General features: G+C 42.4%; 1 protein-coding gene across 1 annotated transcript in view; it reads right to left on the bottom strand.

Annotated features, from left to right (window-relative positions):
• PAQR8 (progestin and adipoQ receptor family member 8) overlaps positions 1 to 17,818 on the bottom strand; it is a 94,792-nt gene extending 76,974 nt beyond the window's left edge. Inside the window, exon 1 of the mRNA XM_044252772.1 lies at positions 17,592 to 17,818. The gene's annotated coding sequence lies outside the window, so the exon portion shown is untranslated. The remainder of the gene's footprint in view (positions 1 to 17,591) is intronic.
• Positions 17,819 to 18,787: the final 969 nt, after the last annotated feature.

Raw genomic sequence — 18,787 nt, 5'->3', positions numbered from 1 at the left:
AGTCACTTCAGGTTCCTCATGCCAACAAATCAGCAGGCATAGAAAGAATTCACTTGCTTTTAGGGGGAAAGTGACCCTAAACATCTGGAGGAGATGGGGGCATAAAATAATATATTTGACCCCAATATATTGGTGACCAGTTGGTACTCTCTTGCAGTAGCCTTAGCTTGAGAAGGGCGAGGTGACCAGGAAATCAAGCCCCTAAGCTACAAGAGCCTGGGTCATGCCACTTAGAAAAACCACCTAACCCAGAAAAACTGCAAGCTAAGGTCGGCTGCACTTTATCCCAGGCAGTAGAAGATGGAGTTAATGAGTACTAGGCGGGACCTTGAGACCAGGTGCAGTGGAGGAGACGAGTTTTTTCCATTAACCTTCCTCTAAGTTTCCCTCAGGAAAGATGCTCACTAGGCTCATCGAAAATCACTCCTTCCCAAGGCCAGTCCAGCTTCAGAATTTCTCCTGGGATTGCAATGAATCCAACTTTTTCTCCACACACTCCTGCTGCCATCATTGCCCCCACCTCACAGGGGCTGATCACGAGGGATCAAGGGGTAGAAAGCTCTTGTATTCACATCTCCATTGCAGATTCTGTTTTCTGGGGAACTTAACTTGTGGCAGTTTTTAATTGTATCAGTTCCTAATACATCTATTTCATTTTTTTTCTGTGTTTCTCCCTAGTTGATACATACTTTTGCAGGATGGGTGGGGGCTGGATTATCTTTGCGTACATGTACTTTTTTTTTGTATTTATTAATTTAACACTGTCATAAAGCACTCTTTCCACATATTATTATATAGTCTTCATAAATCTGATTTTAATGTCTATATAACATTCCCTTCCATTGGTGTAGCATAATTTTAAAAAAGTATCCTTCTATTGTTAGCCATTTAGGTTTATTTTTATTATAGAGTATATCTTATATAAAATTAATATCTTCCTTCAGAGAACTGTCTTCTTCAATTGAATTAACTCATTACATAAGTCCTGAGTAGTAGGATGATGGAGTAAAAGGGGGTGAAAATCTATTTTTAGGCCTCTTTGTATCTATTACAAAACAGCTCTCCAAAAAAAATTATAGCATTTATACTGCTGCACCAAGGAGCATTTCAGCACAGTCTTCTGTCACTAGAAATTATTACCATAGAATTATTGGTAGTTTAATAAATGTAAAATAGTACTTCATTATTGTATTACCTTGTATCTTTTCTGCAAATTCTGGCCAAGATGTTATTGTTTATTGTCACTGTAATCTCGTTTTGTGTGTTAATGTTCCTAAGAATACTAACAACATTTTTGTAAACTACAAGGCACTACTACCATCGCCAAAATAGAAGAGGATGGAAAGGGTTTCTGATGAGTAAAATTCAAGTAGAAGCAATATAGTAATCTGCTGGAAAGAGCACTGGACTTGGAATCAATGCATGTACCCTCAGGTTCTGGCTGAGTCTGTTAGTACATGTGTTATCTTGAAAATATTTTAGATCACCAAAAAAAAGGGAGAGATCTTGGAGTAGGCCAGATCCTATTTTGATTTTTTTTTTTTTTGCAAAGATGCTTTAAAATGATAGATACCAAATGTAGAAACTGATCAGAAGGATTTAAGTCTTCAGTTTACGCTCTCCAGAGTTCCCCACATTACATCTTCCCAACCCCAGGAGGTTGGAGTCTTCAACTCCCAGGTTTTCCAGGGTATTGGAGCTGACCAGCATGGCTCATTTAGTTTCAGGCAATTGATGTCTGGTGACAGAGAGGTTATCAGGCTTCTGAAGCAGACACTTGGTTGGCAGACCAGAGAACTAGGCCAAGGAGAAAAAGTATTCAGACCTAAAAGAACATTATTCTATGTTCCATGGTTTAAACAAGTTTAAGAGAAATAGGGCTAGTTGACATTAACAGACATTTTGTAAATGATAGTTATTTATTTATTTATTTTTACAAAATAATAAATGATAGTTATTTTTACTTGTTTAGGATTATTGGTTTTTGGTTTGTGGTTATTGGATTATTAGTTTTTCTTTAATTTTTCAACAGACATTTATCGAGGCACTAAGCTAAGTGTCAGGGATATAAAAGTGAATAACACAGCCCTTCCCCTCAAGGAAGATCATAATTTACAATGGAGACAGCCACTTACAAGATTATAACTACAATATGTAATTATAACTATAAGAGTGTGGTAACCACAGCCATGAAAGCATGCACAACGACTTTCTTCTGTTGTGAATGATGTGTTTCAAAGTTTTAGTGTTTTAAAATATCTTGTTCTTTTGCTTATTAAGTAGAATAAAGAGATTAGAGGCTAAAAAATTAGAAAAGAGGAAACAAAAATGTCATTACCTGAAAGTGATAAAACTGTATATCTGAAAACCTCAAGAATATTGGCTAAAGGGCACCTGGGTAGCTCTGTTCATTAAGCGTCTACCCTTGGCTCAGGTCATGATCCCAGGGTCCTAGGATGGAGCTCTGCATCGGGCTCCCTGCTCAGCAGGGAGTCCTTTTCTCTCTCTCACTCCTCCTTTGTGATCTCCCTGTCTCAAATAAATAAATAAATATATTTTTAAAAAGTATCAGCTAGAAATTAGCATAAGCAGTAAACACATATAGCAAGTGGTTGCATTCAAAATTAATATACAGAAATAATTAATCTTCATATAGACAAACAACTAGTCAGGAATACACAGAAAAGACCTCATTTATAAAAAAAATTAAGGATAAAATAGCCACATAGAAATTAAACAGTCACAGATGCACAAAACCTATAGGAAGAATATTTTAGGACACCAATAAAGAAGACAGAAGATAATTTGAACAAATGGAAAGTCAAGACATATTCTTGCTAGGAATGAGCCTAACCAAAGAGGCAAAGAATCTATACTCAGAAAACTATAAAGTACTCTGAAAGAAATTGAGGAAGACACAAAGAAATGGAAAAATGTTCCATGCTCATGGATTGGAAGAACAAATATTGTGAAAATGTCTATGCTACCTAAAGCAATCTACACATTTAATGCAATCCCTATCAAAATCCCATCCATTTTTTTTAAAGAAATGGAACGAATAATCCTAAAATTTATATGAACCAGAAAAGACCTCGAATAGCCACAGGAATATTGAAAAAGAAAGCCAAAGTTGGTGGCATCACAATTCCAGACTTCAAGCTCTATTACAAAGCTGTCATCAAGACAGTATGGTACCGGCACAGAAACAGACACATAGATCAATGGAACAGAATAGAGAGCCCAGAAATGGACCCTCAACTCTATGGTCAACTAATCTTTGACAAAGCAGGGAAGAATGTCCGATGGAAAAAAGACAGCCTCTTCAACAAATGGTGTTGGGAAAATTGGACAGCCACATGCAGAAAAATGAAACTGGACCATTTCCTTACACCATACATGAAAATAGACTCAAAATGGATGAAGGACCTCAATGTGAGAAAGGAATCCATCAAAATCCTGAGGAGAACACAGGCAGCAACCTCTTTGACCTCGACCTCAGCAACTTCTTCCTAGGAACATCGCCAAAGGCAAGGAAAGCAAGGGCAAAAATGAACTATTGGGATTTTATCAAGATCAAAAGCTTTTGCACAGCAAAGGAAACAGTCAACAAAACCAAAAGACAACTGACAGAATGGGAAAAGACATTTGCAAACGACATATCAGATAAAGGGCTAGTATCCAAAATGTATAAAGAGCTTATCAAACTCAACATCCAAAGAACAAATAATCCAATCAAGAAATGCACAGAGGACATGAACAGACATTTCTGCAAAGAAGACATCCAGATGGCCAACAGACACATGAAAAAGTGCTCCACATCACTTGACATCAGGAAAATACAAATCAAAACCACAATGAGATATCACCTCACACCATTCAGAATGGCTAAAATTAACAAATCAGGAAATGACAGATGCTTGTGAGGATGCGGAGAAAGGGGAATGCTCCTACACGGTTGGTGGGAATGCAAGCTGGGGCAACCACTCCAGAAAACGGCATGGAGTTTCCTCAAAAAGTTGAAGATAGAGCTACCCTACAACCCAGCAATCGCACTACTGGGTATTTACCCTAAAGATACAAATGTAGTGATCTGAAGGGGCACGTGCTCCTGAACGTTTATAGCAGCAATGTCCACAATAGCTAAACTATGGAAAGAACCTAGATGTCCATCAACAGATGAATGGATCAAGAAGATGTGGTATATATACACAATGGAATACTATGCAGCCATCAAAAGAAATGAAATCTTGCCATTTGCGACAACATGGATGGAACTAGAGCGTATCATGCTCAGCGAAATAAGTCAATTGGAGAAAGACAACTGTCATATTATCTCCCTGATATGAGGAAGTGGAGAAGCAACGTGGGGGGTTTGGAAGGTAGGAAAAGAATAAATGAAACAAGATGGGATCGGGAGGGAGACAAACCATAAGAGACCCTTAATCTCACAAAACAAACTGAGGGTTGCCAGGGGTAGGGGGGTAGGGAGAGGGTGGTGAGGTTATGGACATTTTAGAAGATATGTGTTATGGTGAGTGCTGTGAAGTGTGTAAACCTGGCAATTTACAGACCTGTATCCCTGGGGCTAATAATACATTATATGTGTATAAAAAACTTAAAAAATATTTAAAAAAGACATATTCTTGGAGAGGATGATGACTCAATGTCACAGATATGTCCATTTTCTCTAAATTAATCTATAAATTTAATCCAGTCATCTTCTCCCACCCAAATTTAATTAGCAACCTGATCTAAATTTTATATGGAAAGATGAACAAGCAAGAATACCCAGGAAAATTTTTGCAGTTATTGAGAAGGGACTAGCCCTAGCCTATATTAAAACATATCATAAATATTTTAATATATTATAACATAACATATAACATAAATATAAAAATCACAAATAAAACTGTGATTTTTAAAACAGTAGACTATTGATGTATGAAAAAACAGATCAATGGAGCAGAATAGAGAAGTCCAGGAATGGACCGAAACACATATGAGATTTTGTATATAATACAGCTAGCAAAGAGACGCATCACTACTTTCTGCCTGGTGTTAGGAAGGCAGTGTAGCGGCTGTCGTGGTGTACCATCCATACTCCTGCTTCGGGACCACGAAACCAATTCCCCCAGCTGCTGGGAGTGCTACTCACTGAGGCTCCTGGATGAGGCCCTCCACAGGAGTTGCTGTTGGCCAAAGGGATCTGCCACATCTGAAAGCACACCCTCAGGGTCAGTATTATCTAAGGGCTGGTTGATACGGGAGTACAAATGCCTGGACCTTTTCACTCAAAGCCACTCCAGTTCCAGAGCTTATGCAGTTGGATAAAGCTTTGTTGCCACAGCAGCGTCTCAATTCAGCCTCTCCCTCTGCCCAATTTTACTTCCTTCATTACTTATAGGTATGATTCCTAAGAGTACTCGGCAGCAAACTTCTTGTGTTCAAATCTCTGTCCCCAAATCTTTCTCTTGGGGAACCTGGTCTTCAAAACGACCTCTTTGTTGGATGCAAACCTTGCAAATTCAACTAGAATAAATTTCAGCTGAATCCAAGCTTCAAATGTAAAATTAAAAAAAAATAGCCGTTTTATGTACAAAATCTCCAATGTATTTGGGTCCATTCCTGGACTTCTCTATTCTGCTCCATTGATTTTTTTTTTTTTTAAGATTTTATTTATTTATTTGACATTCAGAGATCACAAGCAGGCAGAGAAGCAGGCGGGGGTGGGGGTGGGGGTGGAGCAGGCTCCCGGCTGAGCAGAGACTCCAATGCGGGGCTTCATCCCAGGACCCTGAGATCATGACCCAAGCCAAAGGCAGAGGCTTAACCCACTGAGCCACCCAGGTGCCCCTGATCTGTTTTTTCATACATCAGTAGTCTACTGCTTTAAAAATCATAGTTTATTGATATGTTTTAATATACGCTAGGGCTAGTCCTTTCTCAATAACTGCAAAAAATTTCCTGAGTATTCTTGCTTGTTTACCTTTCTATATAAAATTTAGATCAGCTTGCTAATTACTATCAATGCAGTAGAAGAAACTAGAGAAGAATTTTTATACCTCGAATAGCCTAAATATTAGAACCCATTTTTAAAAAGATAATTTTTTCCACATTAAAATAAAATTCGGATGAATGGGTAAACAAAGTACGGCATATGCAATGGATTATTATTCGGCTTTAGAAAGGAAGGAAATTCTGCTCCTTGCTACAACACAGATGAACCTTGAAGACATTATGCTAAATGAAATAAGTCAGTCATCAAGGACAAATGCTATGTGATTCCACTTATATGAGATCCCCAGACTAGTTAAATTCACAGAAACATAAAGTGGAAATAGTGGTTACCAGGGAATGGGGTGAGGGAAATAAGGAGGGAGGATAAGGGAGTTGCTGTTAAATGGGTACAATGTCTATATTTTGTATTTCTGTTCTAGAAGTGGATAATGGTGATGGTTGTACAACACAGTGCCTGTACTTGATGCCACTGAACTGTACACTGAAAAAATGGTTAAAATGATATATTTTATGTTCCATATATATTTTGCCACAATGAAATAAATAAATAAATAAAATTCTGTTTGGCAAAACCCGCCAAAGTGAAAAGAAACAAAATATTTGCAACTTCTATCAGAACAAAGGGTTAATTGTCCTATGAAGCAATAAGGAAAAAACCCGAAGTACAACAGAAGAATAGGGAAAATGACCAGAACAGAGAATTCACAAAAGAAACAAAATTGGCTTTTAGATACATAAAAATATGCTCAACTTCACTCCTAAAAAGTGAAATTCAATTCAAATTACATTGAGATAACTACCTTACACCTGTTAGGTTAGGTAAGATTTAAAAACAGTTGGGATTCCAAGAGCCAATGACTGTATGAGGAAATATGCAGGTATTGCCACCCCACAGATGGACCACTGGCGGTAATGATCCAATTATAAAAACATACACCTTTGACTCAGAAATTCCATTCCCAGAAATTTATTCTACAGACATACTGTACTTACCACTTATTACACAAGATGACACATTGCAGTGTTTTTTACTAATAATAAAATTTAAAAGCAATCTGAAAGCTCATCAATAGAACATTTGTTAAAACCTTTTTAAAAAGGAAAGCAATTCATTGAAGAAATATGTGTCGGGGGATTTGTGAAGGCTTCCACCTTCTCCAGGTGGGTAAGTGAGTCTCTAAGGAGCTTCAGACAATATTTGGGTAAATAGATGAAGGTAGTAATCTGAGCTGGTTGGCCCAGGGACTTTGAGCCTTTACTGCTCTCCAAATGAGCCAAAGGCTAGAGGAGCTTTCCGGAAGAAATAAACAAATTTGATGGTTAGGACTGGGGAAAAAAAGACAAAGACAGGCTTATGTAGTCTGAAAGACGTTACAGTGGTCCACACAAAGACTTGCACACAAATGTTTATAGCAGTATTATTCATAATAGCCCTAAATTAGAAACTACCTAAACACTCATCAAAATTTGTGAATGGATAAACCATGATATAGCCATACAATGAAAAACTGCTCAGCATTAAAAATGATCAAATTTCAGACAAATCTCAAAAAAACCTACGCTCAGTGAAAGAAGCCACATGATATCTGATTCCATTTATATGAAATATCCGTAAAGAACCAAGCCATAGAGACAGAAATTATGTATGTGGTCCCCCAGGATGGGGAGCTGGGAATCAACAGCTAATGTGCATGAAGGATCTTATTGGAGTGATGAAAGTGTTCCAAAGTGGGTTTACGCTGATGGTTTGCACTATTTGATATATTTACTTTAAACATCACCAGATTGTACTTTTAATATGAACAATGCCCCCATTAAAATTATTTACAAAAAGTTCTCGGGGAAGAGGGTGTCGACTCAGGAAGCTTGTATACCTCTAGAACGAGGAGGCTCAGTTGAGGCCCTTTCCTTACTCTCCTAACTCATGGGTTGCTTTTGGCCAGTGAGAATCCGCCTGAACATGGACTGGTGGAGCCCCAGAAAGGATCAGGGGAGAGGGTGAGCCTTCTCTGGAGTGCTGGAGACTCTCCTGCTCCTGAAGGGGCAAAGAGGAAAGGGCAGGGTGAGTGCAGAATCGCCTGAGTCTGGGTAGGGAATCCCAGGAGCTTCAGAAGGAAGATCCTTTCTCAGCCAGAACTCAGGGCTGGAGCAGTACATGCAGGGACTGAGGGCGCAGACGGGAGCATTCTGCCAGATAAGCAAGGAAATGGATTCCCCACATGGTTTGGGGTTGGTAACTTTCCAGCCTGGATGGGTCTCCCTCTGGTGTGGTGGAGGGAACAGCTCTAGTCCTGAGCCTGCAGAGGTAATGCTGTGCTAGGCAGCTCTACTAGCTCTACTAATGGTATGTGCCATTTGGGAGACACAAATTCAAAGTGGATGGAGGAGAAGATGCATAGCGTTCTCTTTAGTTTGATAATCTCATTATTCTGTGGCTGATTCTGTGAGGTTCCAGTAAGAACACAGAGGCTCGCCAGTGAGTCATTCTAATACTCACGCTCCCAGGGCACTGCCATGGAACGAAGTGGCAGGTAAGAGAGATGTGAAGGGGAGTGGGGGATGTTAAGAAATGTTAAGAAAAATGCTAAGAAGGAAAGAAGGCCAGGATCCCACGGGAAGGGCACAATGTGTGGCATGGGAGTTGGGCACTCTGGCTTTGCCGTCACGGATGGGATTCTGGACCAAGCCTCTCTCACTAGTATGTGCTTGTCCTTGCAGAAGTTGCACAAAGTTCCAGATCTTTAGTTTCTTCACTTGTGAAACAGAGACATGGCAGCGCCTTCCACCCAGAATTCTCACGGGGATGAAAGGATGGACAGCATCTAAGTGCTTGGCACAATCTCAGGCACATAGTGTCTGCTCATTAAGTGCTAGAAAGTTGTACGATGATTACTGTTCTCTCTCCTTGTCTTAAAAGCACTGAGTGGGGATGTCATGTATAGCATGGCAACTATAGTTAATCCCACACGCATGTTTCAAAGTTGCTAAGAGAGTGGCTCTTTAAAAGAAAAAAAACAATCTTTTTTTTTTTTTTAAAGATTTTATTTATTTGACAGACAGAGATCACAAGTAGATGGAGAGGCAAGCAGAGAGAGAGGAGGAAGCAGACTCCCTGCTGAGCAGAGAGACCGATGCGGGGCTTGATCCCAGAACCCTGGGATCACAACCTGAGCCGAAGGCAGAGGCTTAACCCACTGAGCCACCCAGGTGCCCCAAACGATCTTTTTTCTTAAAAGAGAAAATTATCTTTCTCATCATAAGAAAAAAATCTGTGACTATGTGTGGTGATGGGTGTTAACTAGACTTACTGGGGCGATCGTTTGGCAATGGATACAAATATTGAATCATTATGTTGTACACCTGATACTAACAGAATGTTATGTATGTCAACTAGAACTCAATCTAACAAAAAAGCAGTGTTATGAAGAGGCCCATGTGGTGAGAAGCTGACACCCCTTGCCTATAGTCAGCACCCATTTGCTCTCCAGATGTGCCGGCCGCTTCGAGAGTAGATCTTTCAGCCCAATTCAAGTCTTCTGATGGCAACAGCTCTAGCCAATAGCTTGACAGCAACCCCAAGAGAGACTTCAAACCAGAACCATCCAGCTAAGCTTATTCTGAGTTCCTGACCCACAGACACTTTGAGATAACAAATACTTATTTTTTTAAGCCAAAACAAAGATAGTGAGATCATGCATCAGTGAGGCATCTCCTCTTTCACAAGCAGCAAATAACATTCAAAGCACGCTTCCGGGTGGGGTCGGCATTCCTGGTGAGTGTACCAAAGACCCTGTCTGTTTCTCACCCTGTCTCTTTAACCCCGAAACCAGTCAAAATGAAGGCATCTTGCTGACTTATAACAACCTGCAGAGGGGACAAAGGTACTCTCTGCTCTAGTCAGAGGAAGAATTCATGAGCTGTTTTGTATTGCAAACTCCTTAATCAGACTGCCAGGACTGGCTCCTTGCCTTATACTTGAACTGTCGCCAATAACCCATTTTAACCCCTCTCAAGTTCTTAATGGTGGCTTCAGTAAGTGTGAGGGTTTGGGGGGCAACTTTTTAAGCTTAAATAGGCACAAATAAATCAGGTGCTGTTCAGTACTGAGCCTGTTAATCTGTATTTGTAATACAGCAGACAGAATATATGCATTATTTTCAAGGTCATGTGGACCCAATTTTTTAAAGATTTATGAGATGATGGATTTTTTTGTGCTTGTGTTAAGTTAGGAATAGCAGTCAGCATCTGTATCATGTAAATTTAATTTAAACCTTAAGGCCATAGTATCCCATTTTTATAGCCAAGTATGCCTTTATCTATCAAAATCATGCCAAGGTCACCAATTGTGCCCCTGCCCAGCCAGGACATTTCATTTCCTCTAACTGGTTTCACTTAGAAGGCAACAGAATCTGAACTTTATCAGGGATGTCAGTTCCGCAATGTGGTCTCCAAGTCCAGTCTTCACACCCTGGAAGATTCTATGACCTTCCCAGTACTTCAAAAATAAATCTGTGGGTGCCTGGGTCCCTCAGTCGGTTAAGCATCTGTCTTTGGCTCATGTCATGATCTCAGGGTCCTGGGATCGAGCCCCATATTGAGCCCCACGTCTGGCTTCTTGCTCGGCAGGGAGTCTACTTCTCCCTCTCCCTCTGTTCCTCCCCTCCCCCTCCCCTGCTCCTGCTCTTCCTGCTCTCTCTTTCTATCTCTCAAGTAAATGAATAAATATTTAAAAAAAAGAAAAAAGGTCCTTGGGTAAGTTGGAAGTTACTATTTTGTAAAACAGCTGTAACACTCTTTGGTAATAAATGTATTATAATAACTTGAACACTATGGGTATTGAAATTTTAATTAATGAAAAAGATACTATTTTTGAAAATGTATAAAATTGTTTTTTAAGATTTTATTTATTTATTTGACAGACAGAGATCACAAGTAGGCAGAGAGGCAGGCAGAGAGAGAGAGAGAGGAGGAAGCAGGCTCCCTGCAGAGCAGAGAGCCCGACATGGGGCTCAATCCCAGGACCCTGGGATCACGACCTGAGCCGAAGGCGGAGACTTTAACCCACTGAGCCACCCAGGCGCCCCTGTATAAAAATTTTTTATCTTCTAGGAAGAATCATATAAAATATAAGATACCCTCATTAAAAGATATTACAACAGGCACAGAATACCTGAGCAGAAGGTGCAGGAATTTTCGATATGCCTTCTGATCTCACATATGCATAGCTGCCGTCATTAACAATGTCCCCACTAGAGTGGTACATTTGTGACAATTGATGAACCTATGTTGACACGTCATAATCACTTTGTTAGGTTCCCCCCAAAATTGGGTACCCCAATAATGGGTCCGTGATTAAAGGAGCGAGCCTGATACAAAGCGAAGGTCAAGCAAAGCTTTATTTCGCGCCCAATATCAGGAATCAGACCGCCCATCAAACAGACCAGTTGGGGCTGCCCCTCACAAAGGACAACCCCTCCCTGCTTTCCAGACTAACTTTTATAGAGCAAAGGCCATGTGGTTGGGCCCGGCCACACACAGGGGGCCAATGACATTGTAACACACACAGGAAACTCCACAGTGATGCTAGGTGACCAATTGAATTACAATTTACCCTAGTAGACGTTTGAACCAGCCTATCACCTAGTTCAGAATTGGTGCCCAAAAGGTGCCCAAAGGGGGGGCATACTCCTTGGTAACTAGGAGACAGTATGTGCCCCCACTGATTGAATACCTCCACCTGGTCTGACCCACCCCCCCTTGTATTTGGACTTTGTTACCTGGGACTGGTTTCCCGGACTTGCTTTTAAATAAGTTCCCCTGGGTGGGGGGGAGTCAATTTAAGTTTTACAACAAAATGGCAGTTCAACCAGGGTGGGGCCACTCTGGCTGAATAGGTCCTTACACACCTGAAGTCCATAATTTACATTAGGGTTCACTCTTGTTGCTGTACATTCACTCCATGGGTTGTACAAATCTATAATGACATGTATCCACCATTGGTGTATCATACAGAGTACTGTGATTTCCTTTTAATTCTAGGCATTTTCACATTGCTATTGATCTACTTTAGGAGTGTGTGCTCTTCTTTCAGTTATTAAGCAAATACTTAATGAACACTGCTGTCTGCCAAACAATGTGATTGACACTGTGTATATAATTGCAAAAAAACCAGACCTGGTTTCTACCCTCCTAGAACTTACAAATGAATGAGGCACGTTAGAATGTAAGTAAGTAAGTAAATAAATAAATGTAAATAATTTCAAGTGATAAGCACTGCAAAGGCGAACTAAAAACAACAACAAGGAAACCCTAGAAAATTAGGAGTAAAGGAGGGGCCTAAATTAGAGAGGGTAGAGGGTGGGGGCAGGGTGTGGTCAGGGAGAGTCTCCACGGAAGTGACATTTAAACAGATTCTGAAGGATAGATTAGTCAGCAAGAAGGGTGGCAGGAAGAGTATTCTAAAGAACAGTTATCTGCAAAGGCCCTGAGGTAGGAAGAAAAGAGCTCTGTGAATTTGAGGAAGTGAAGGAGGCAAAAAAAAGAAAGAAAGAAAAAGAAGTCAGGGGAGGCAAAGTCAAGTTGGGAAAGATGAAGCCCCTTGTTGCCATCTAGACCTTGAACTCCTTAAGCCCAGGGACCCCATTTTGTCTTTTATATATTACCCTTCACTCCCGCCCTGAGTACCAGGCACAGTATTTAATACAAAGTAGATATACCAATACATTGATGGATTTGACTACTTTACTGATTTACATTCTAAGATATCAAGAGTGTACAGAGGGAATTAGAATAAATTTGAAATAATGCATAATCAAGCAGAGTTGTTTTAAGACTTGGGTAGGTTCCAGGCACTCTCATTTGCAGAGGCCCTACCACCCTCATATTATTCCAAACATATTCAAATGAACCCACAGTTTACATCAAACATTGTTTATAGGCTACCACCTAAGAGTTGAGTTGAGTCGCAGTTACTTGTTTTTCGTGATGTTAAATTTGTGGACATTAAAGATTTTATTTATTTATTTGAGAGAGAGGGAGTGTGAGAGAGAGCATGAGCGAGGAGAAGGTCAGAGAGCGAAGCAGACTCCCCATGGAGCTGGGAGCCTGATGTGGGACTCGATCCCGGGACTCCAGGATCACGCCCTGAGCCGAAGGCAGTCGTCCAACCAACTGCGCCACCCAGGCGTCCCAAATTTGTGGACATTAAAAGATACACATACTAATTTTGATTACACAAGGGCTGAACTGGGTAGAAAAACAACCAATGCACAGGGATCTGAGACGGGAAACAAGAGGGAAAGTTGATGCCAGCCGAGCAGGAAGGCTCAGACGCTGTATCTGGTAATCTGATGATTTGCCTGGCCAATAGCGCAGTTCCTAGGAAACAGGAAGAGGGGACTGCTAGTCTGGGCCTAACTTGGACCCCAAAGCAGACACTAGTGGGTCAACCAAAAGCACCAGGAGTCTTGGTAAGAATTAGTAACCATGTCTTTTTAAAGTTTTGGAGTACCCAAAGACATAGTCAGATTTTAGGAAGGCAAACATCAAACCATTCAGGGAAAAAACCACATAGGTCTGATTACCTAGCCTGAGACACTGAACAGAGAGATGTCTCCAGAAGGTGAGAGACGTCAAAAACCCAACACTGAGGATACAGTGAACAGTGCAGGTGGCAGGAAGCTGAGAGCTGGAGACACTGTGCAGGTTGTAAGACAAGCTCACTGAGGTCCGATTTGGAAAAGACCAACTGGGAAAGGGAAAGCATAGATACAAAGACAGTGTCTTTGTTCAGACTGCCAGACCATAACACCACTGACTGGGTGGCTTATACAGCAGACGTTTATTTCTCACAGTTCTGGAGGCTGGGAGTTTAGGATGAAGGTAACCCGGGAGGTAGCTATGCTTCTTGAGGCCTCTCCTTTGACTCTGAGAGATGTGTTCACATGACCTCCTTTGTGGGCATGGGGGCAGGGAAGGGGTGGAGAGTTAGCCGTCTGGGGCATCTTCTTATTAGGGCACGAATCCCATCATGAGAGTTCCACTCTCACGACCCCATCAAACCCCAAGTATCTGTCAAGGGCCCTATCCCCAAATATGACCACACTGGGGGGTAGGGCTCCAACATGTGAATTTTGAGCAACATAATTCAGTCCATAGCAGAAGGGGGTTCACTTAAAAGAGGCGCAAGGGGATGAGCTGAGACCTGAGAAAACTAAGCACAGTTCCTTTTTTTTTTTTTTTTTTAAGGCAGCGCAATCAATGCAGAAAAGAGAGGGGCTTCAGATCCAGACAGACCTGGGTGAATCCCATGTATGAACTGTGTAGCCATGGGCCAATTACTTAATATCTCAGTTTCCACAGTTGTAAAGTGAAGATAAAAATGCATATGACATAGGGTTGTGGTAAGAATTAGGAGACTGCTGGGGCGCCTGGGGGGCTCAGTGGGTTAAGACTTTGCCTTTGGCTCAGGTCATGGTCTCAGGGTCCTGAGATAGAGCCCTGCATTGGGCTCTCTGCTCGGCTGGGAGCCTGCTTCCCTTCCTCTCTTTCTGCCTGTTTCTCTGCCTACTTGTGATCTCTCTCTCTGTCAAATAAATAAATAAATAAATCTTAAAAGAAAAAAAAAAAAAAGAATTTAAGAGACCACTGGTTTAAAGTGCCTGGCACAGAGAAGAGGCCTTGTGAGCTCTGGAGGGAGTACGGAAGGCATGGGTGTGTGGCTCAGAGCAGCAACCGTTGAATGCTGAAAAGGCGCTGCTCAAGAGAAGTACTTCAGTGAGTGGCAGGCAGGACTGCGCAGCTTTTCTAGTACCTACCGACTCCGAAGTCCCTTAAGTCCCCGTATCTATAAGGAAGCAGATCTTATTCACCTCCTCTAGGCTGTTGTGACTCTCAGTTCTTCTCAGCACTCTTAAAAGATCTCATTCCATCTTCCTTCTGCTCTGACGACCAATAATAGTAGCTATCATTATTCCTATTTTATAGAGGTATAAGCTCCAACACTTGGGTAATTGACTAGTCCGAGATTAGCCTGCCAGAGGGTAACAGAATCTGGATTTGCCTCCAGGACTTCCTGGTTTCCCTCTCTGAACACCAGCCTTCCTGCTCCGACTTTTGTCATGCAAATGTCAGTAGGAAGCCAGCCGCTGGAGCACAAAATGAATGGGTATTTTAGAAAGAGCTTCTGTCTCCAAGGTTGAACCAATTCTGTTTGGGGGGACCAAGAGAATTTATGTGAGAAGACTGTTGGCGGCAGTTCAGGGACTGTGCAGCCAGGAGGGGTGCCAAAGGCTGTGGATGGGCACACACTGTTCCCATTTGTGAAAAGGGGAAGAGTGTTGATTCTGCAAACCACAGATGCCAGTCCTGGGCAAAGTTCTTGAAGGGCAAATTGGGAACATAACAAAAAGGAAGGAAATAATTACTAGGTGCCAGAGAGTTTTCAGTGAGAAGAAATTATTCTAGAAAAACCTTGCTTTCCTTTGTGATAAGATAAAAGACTGCATTTTTAAAAAAATTTATTTATTTGACAGTGAGAGATCACAAGTAGACAGAGAGGCAAGCAGAGAGAGAGAGAGAGAGAGAGGAAAGCAGGCTCTCCGCTGAGCAGGGAGCCCGATGCAGGACTGGATCCCAGGACCCTGAGATCATGACCTGAGCTGAAGGCAGCGGCTTAACCCACTGAGCCACCCAGGCGCCCCAAGACTGCATGTTTTTATTTAGACAATGCATTTTGCTTATTCTAATCAGCAAGTTCAAAATGTATAGATTGGAGGATAGACAAATGGATTCGTAACAAGTTAAAAATCTTTTCTTTTTTCCAATTTCATTGTTTCCATGAAAAACACAAACTTGGAGCTATTCATTTTTTTTTTTTTACTTTTTTCTGTTTTCTTTCTTCTTCTTTCCTTTCCTTTTCCTTCCTTCTTTCCTCCTCCCTTCCTTCCTATTTCTGTCATTCAATAGTTTGTTAGTCTCTATATCTATCTGGAGAGCTACAAAAAGGCAGACTCAGTTCTCTAACCTCCAGATGTTCCAAGGACACCAAGGTTCCCACTCAAACCCTGAGCTCAAATCCCACCTCTACCAGGCCACTAGTTTTGTGACCTGTGGAAATAACTTGACCTCTGTAAGCCTCAGCTTCCTCATTCACAAAACGGGGATAATAACAGTACTAACCTCATTGGGTTGCCTTGTGTACAGTAAGCATTCAATAACTATAGCTGTTATTATTTTCAATAAACTGTTACAAGTTTTGGCACTTCCAGTAGAGGGAAAGCAAGAAGCACAGCATCGCAGTGTCAATCACGACCACATCCTTTCCTAAGTCTTTCGATAGTCTTTTATCAGCTCCTTTTAATTTATGTTGATGAAGTAATTTGGGTAATTTTGCAGGCCAAACTCACTTTCCTTTCTGGTCAGTTTCCACAGGTTTTATATTAATTTGAAGGTTTCTACTTGGCTTCCCAGAATATTTTCTCATCCTTGGGAGAGGCAGACCAAGGCCCTGGAGTGGCCCTATGAAGTACAAGAGTAGACTAGGAGGAGAAATGCGGGCCGGACTCCTGGGAGGAAGTGTAACCTGGCATTAGACCTGGAATAGAGCACGGGCCCACACTCAAATACCCATGGGCACCTGGCAGGTAGGATTGTGTGACTCTGGCTTGGTAACAACTGTATCCAGTAACTGTCTTTTGTTGCTATGTGCAAAATATAGGTCCAGTGTTGATGGCATGTACGGATATTTTTTTTCCCCTCAAAAAGATGGATATCCAGATTTTTATAAGAAATCTCCCCGTACTGGGGCTCCTGGATGGCTCAGTGGGTTAAAGCCTCTGCCTTCAGCTCAGGTCATGATCCCAGGATCCTGGGATGGAGCCCTTCATCGGGCTCTCGGCTCGATAGGGAGCCTGCCTCTCTGCCTGCCTCTCTGCCTACTTGTGATCTCTGTCAAATAAATAAATAAAATCTTTTAAAAAATAAAAAAAAAAGAGGAAATCTCCCCGTATTTTAATGTTTGCAACTAATTTAAAAACAAAACAAAACCAGTCTGAGAAGCAGGATTTAGCCCACTGGCCAGGAGCTTGGCTTCTGTGTTCCAGGTTCAGTGTTCCAGGTACAGACAGCCTCCCCACTCAGGTCTACACCCTCTCCTTCAGAGGAGGAAAGGGACTCTGGAAGCCACACAGCTGAATAGGGGACTAGAACCATGCTGAGAGCCAGAGTAACCTCTCCTTACAGGATGAATTTAAGCATTTATTTATCAGTCAAAATCCTCTAGTGGCCAGCTACTTCCACCAAAGAACCAAGTTTCTGGGAACCTTGTTTTGTAATCACTGGTGAGAGACTTTACTGCAGATAGGAAGTGGGAAGCCAGAACTTCAAGGTCTTGTTTTGTCTTTAGCGTTTTTAATTTTATTTCTCTCTTCTCCCACTCTTGCCTATGTTTTACTTTTCATTTTTTTTTTTTTTTCTTTCCTATGCTTTTCATTGTGAGAGCTAAGTTCCCAAACTGCAGAACCCAATTCAGGAGATCACCCACGCGGTGCACCTGTCCCTGCTTATCAACTCACCTTTGTTGCAAGGATCTGCTCCCAGCTAAGAGTATGCTTGGAAGAAGTCTGATAAATTCACTTACTGCAAGAATTAAGTTAAGTGTCAACACTTGCAGTGAGGTATCTGATAAGAAGAACACCCCTCGGCCACCTGTTTTCTCCTCTGGAAGGTTTTCGCCTTTAGTACTCTTTAACTTCGGAGTCAGTTTCCCATCCCTGCAAGGGCAGATCCCTCGACGGATGGCTGGGAGAGATCCTTCCAGAGGCCTGGCGAGTGGGAGAACGGTCTTCTCACTGAGGTTAAAGCGTGGCCAAACCGGCAAAAGAAGACAGGGATTTTCAGTAAATGGCAGACAGGAGTCCCTCCAGCTGTTTTTGAAACTTTTCCGTAGTTGGCTATATACACTTTGAAAAAGCAAGTAGAGGCGGGTTGGAGGAAGCGAGGAGGAGGAAGAGGCCAAGAAGAGCGAGGGAGGAGGGGCGAATGGCAGGCGGAGCGGAGCGCAGGCGGGAGGCCCGCGCGGCAGCGGCAGCGGCAGCGGCGAGATGCGCCCGGCTCCCGGTTCTCGACTCCGGGCTCCGCGTCCCGCGGGCGCCGCGTCCCGGCTGGGCACAGGTCCGCGGGGCTGAGCGCGGGCTGGCATAGGACGGCTCGCCGGCCGCGGCTGCCCATACCCTCGGCCAGGGGTGCGGGTGGCGCGTTCTCATCTGCCTCCCGCCAGAAGCCCAAGTTCAAGTTGGGTGAACAGAGGCCTGCTCCGCGCTGCAAGGATGTGGTGCAGGTTTTCGAATTTAACAAACCCCCTTTCCTCTAGAGACTACCCCCCCCCACCCCGAGGCAGTAACGTAGGCGGTGCTGGCAGAGATGGGGAGCAAATCATGGGAGAAGGGACGAAGCAGAGATGTTACTAAAGGTGATCTGGGGGCAGTGTCTCTGATAAAAGCTTCAAACCGGTTGGGAAAAAAAAAGTTCTTAAACTGTCCTCATACATGTAACCGTCCTTCTTTAAAAAAGGGGTGTGTTGTGGTGTGTGTGTGTGGGGGGGCGGTAAGGAGTGTTGTGAGCACTCATTTTTCTTCCATTCCACTTCCCACCAAGCAATTAATAGCAACTTATTAACAGAATAAGGGCTTGCTCAAAGGTAGACAACGGGATACAGAGAAACTCGCCTTGCCGCTGTCTCTCCTGCGGGGGGAGGGTCTAAGGAGACCAG

Source organism: Neovison vison, chromosome 1 (genome assembly GCF_020171115.1).
Source record: "Neovison vison isolate M4711 chromosome 1, ASM_NN_V1, whole genome shotgun sequence".
Taxonomy (NCBI): domain Eukaryota; kingdom Metazoa; phylum Chordata; class Mammalia; order Carnivora; family Mustelidae; genus Neogale; species Neogale vison.
This window is presented reverse-complemented; position numbering and strand designations above follow the sequence as displayed.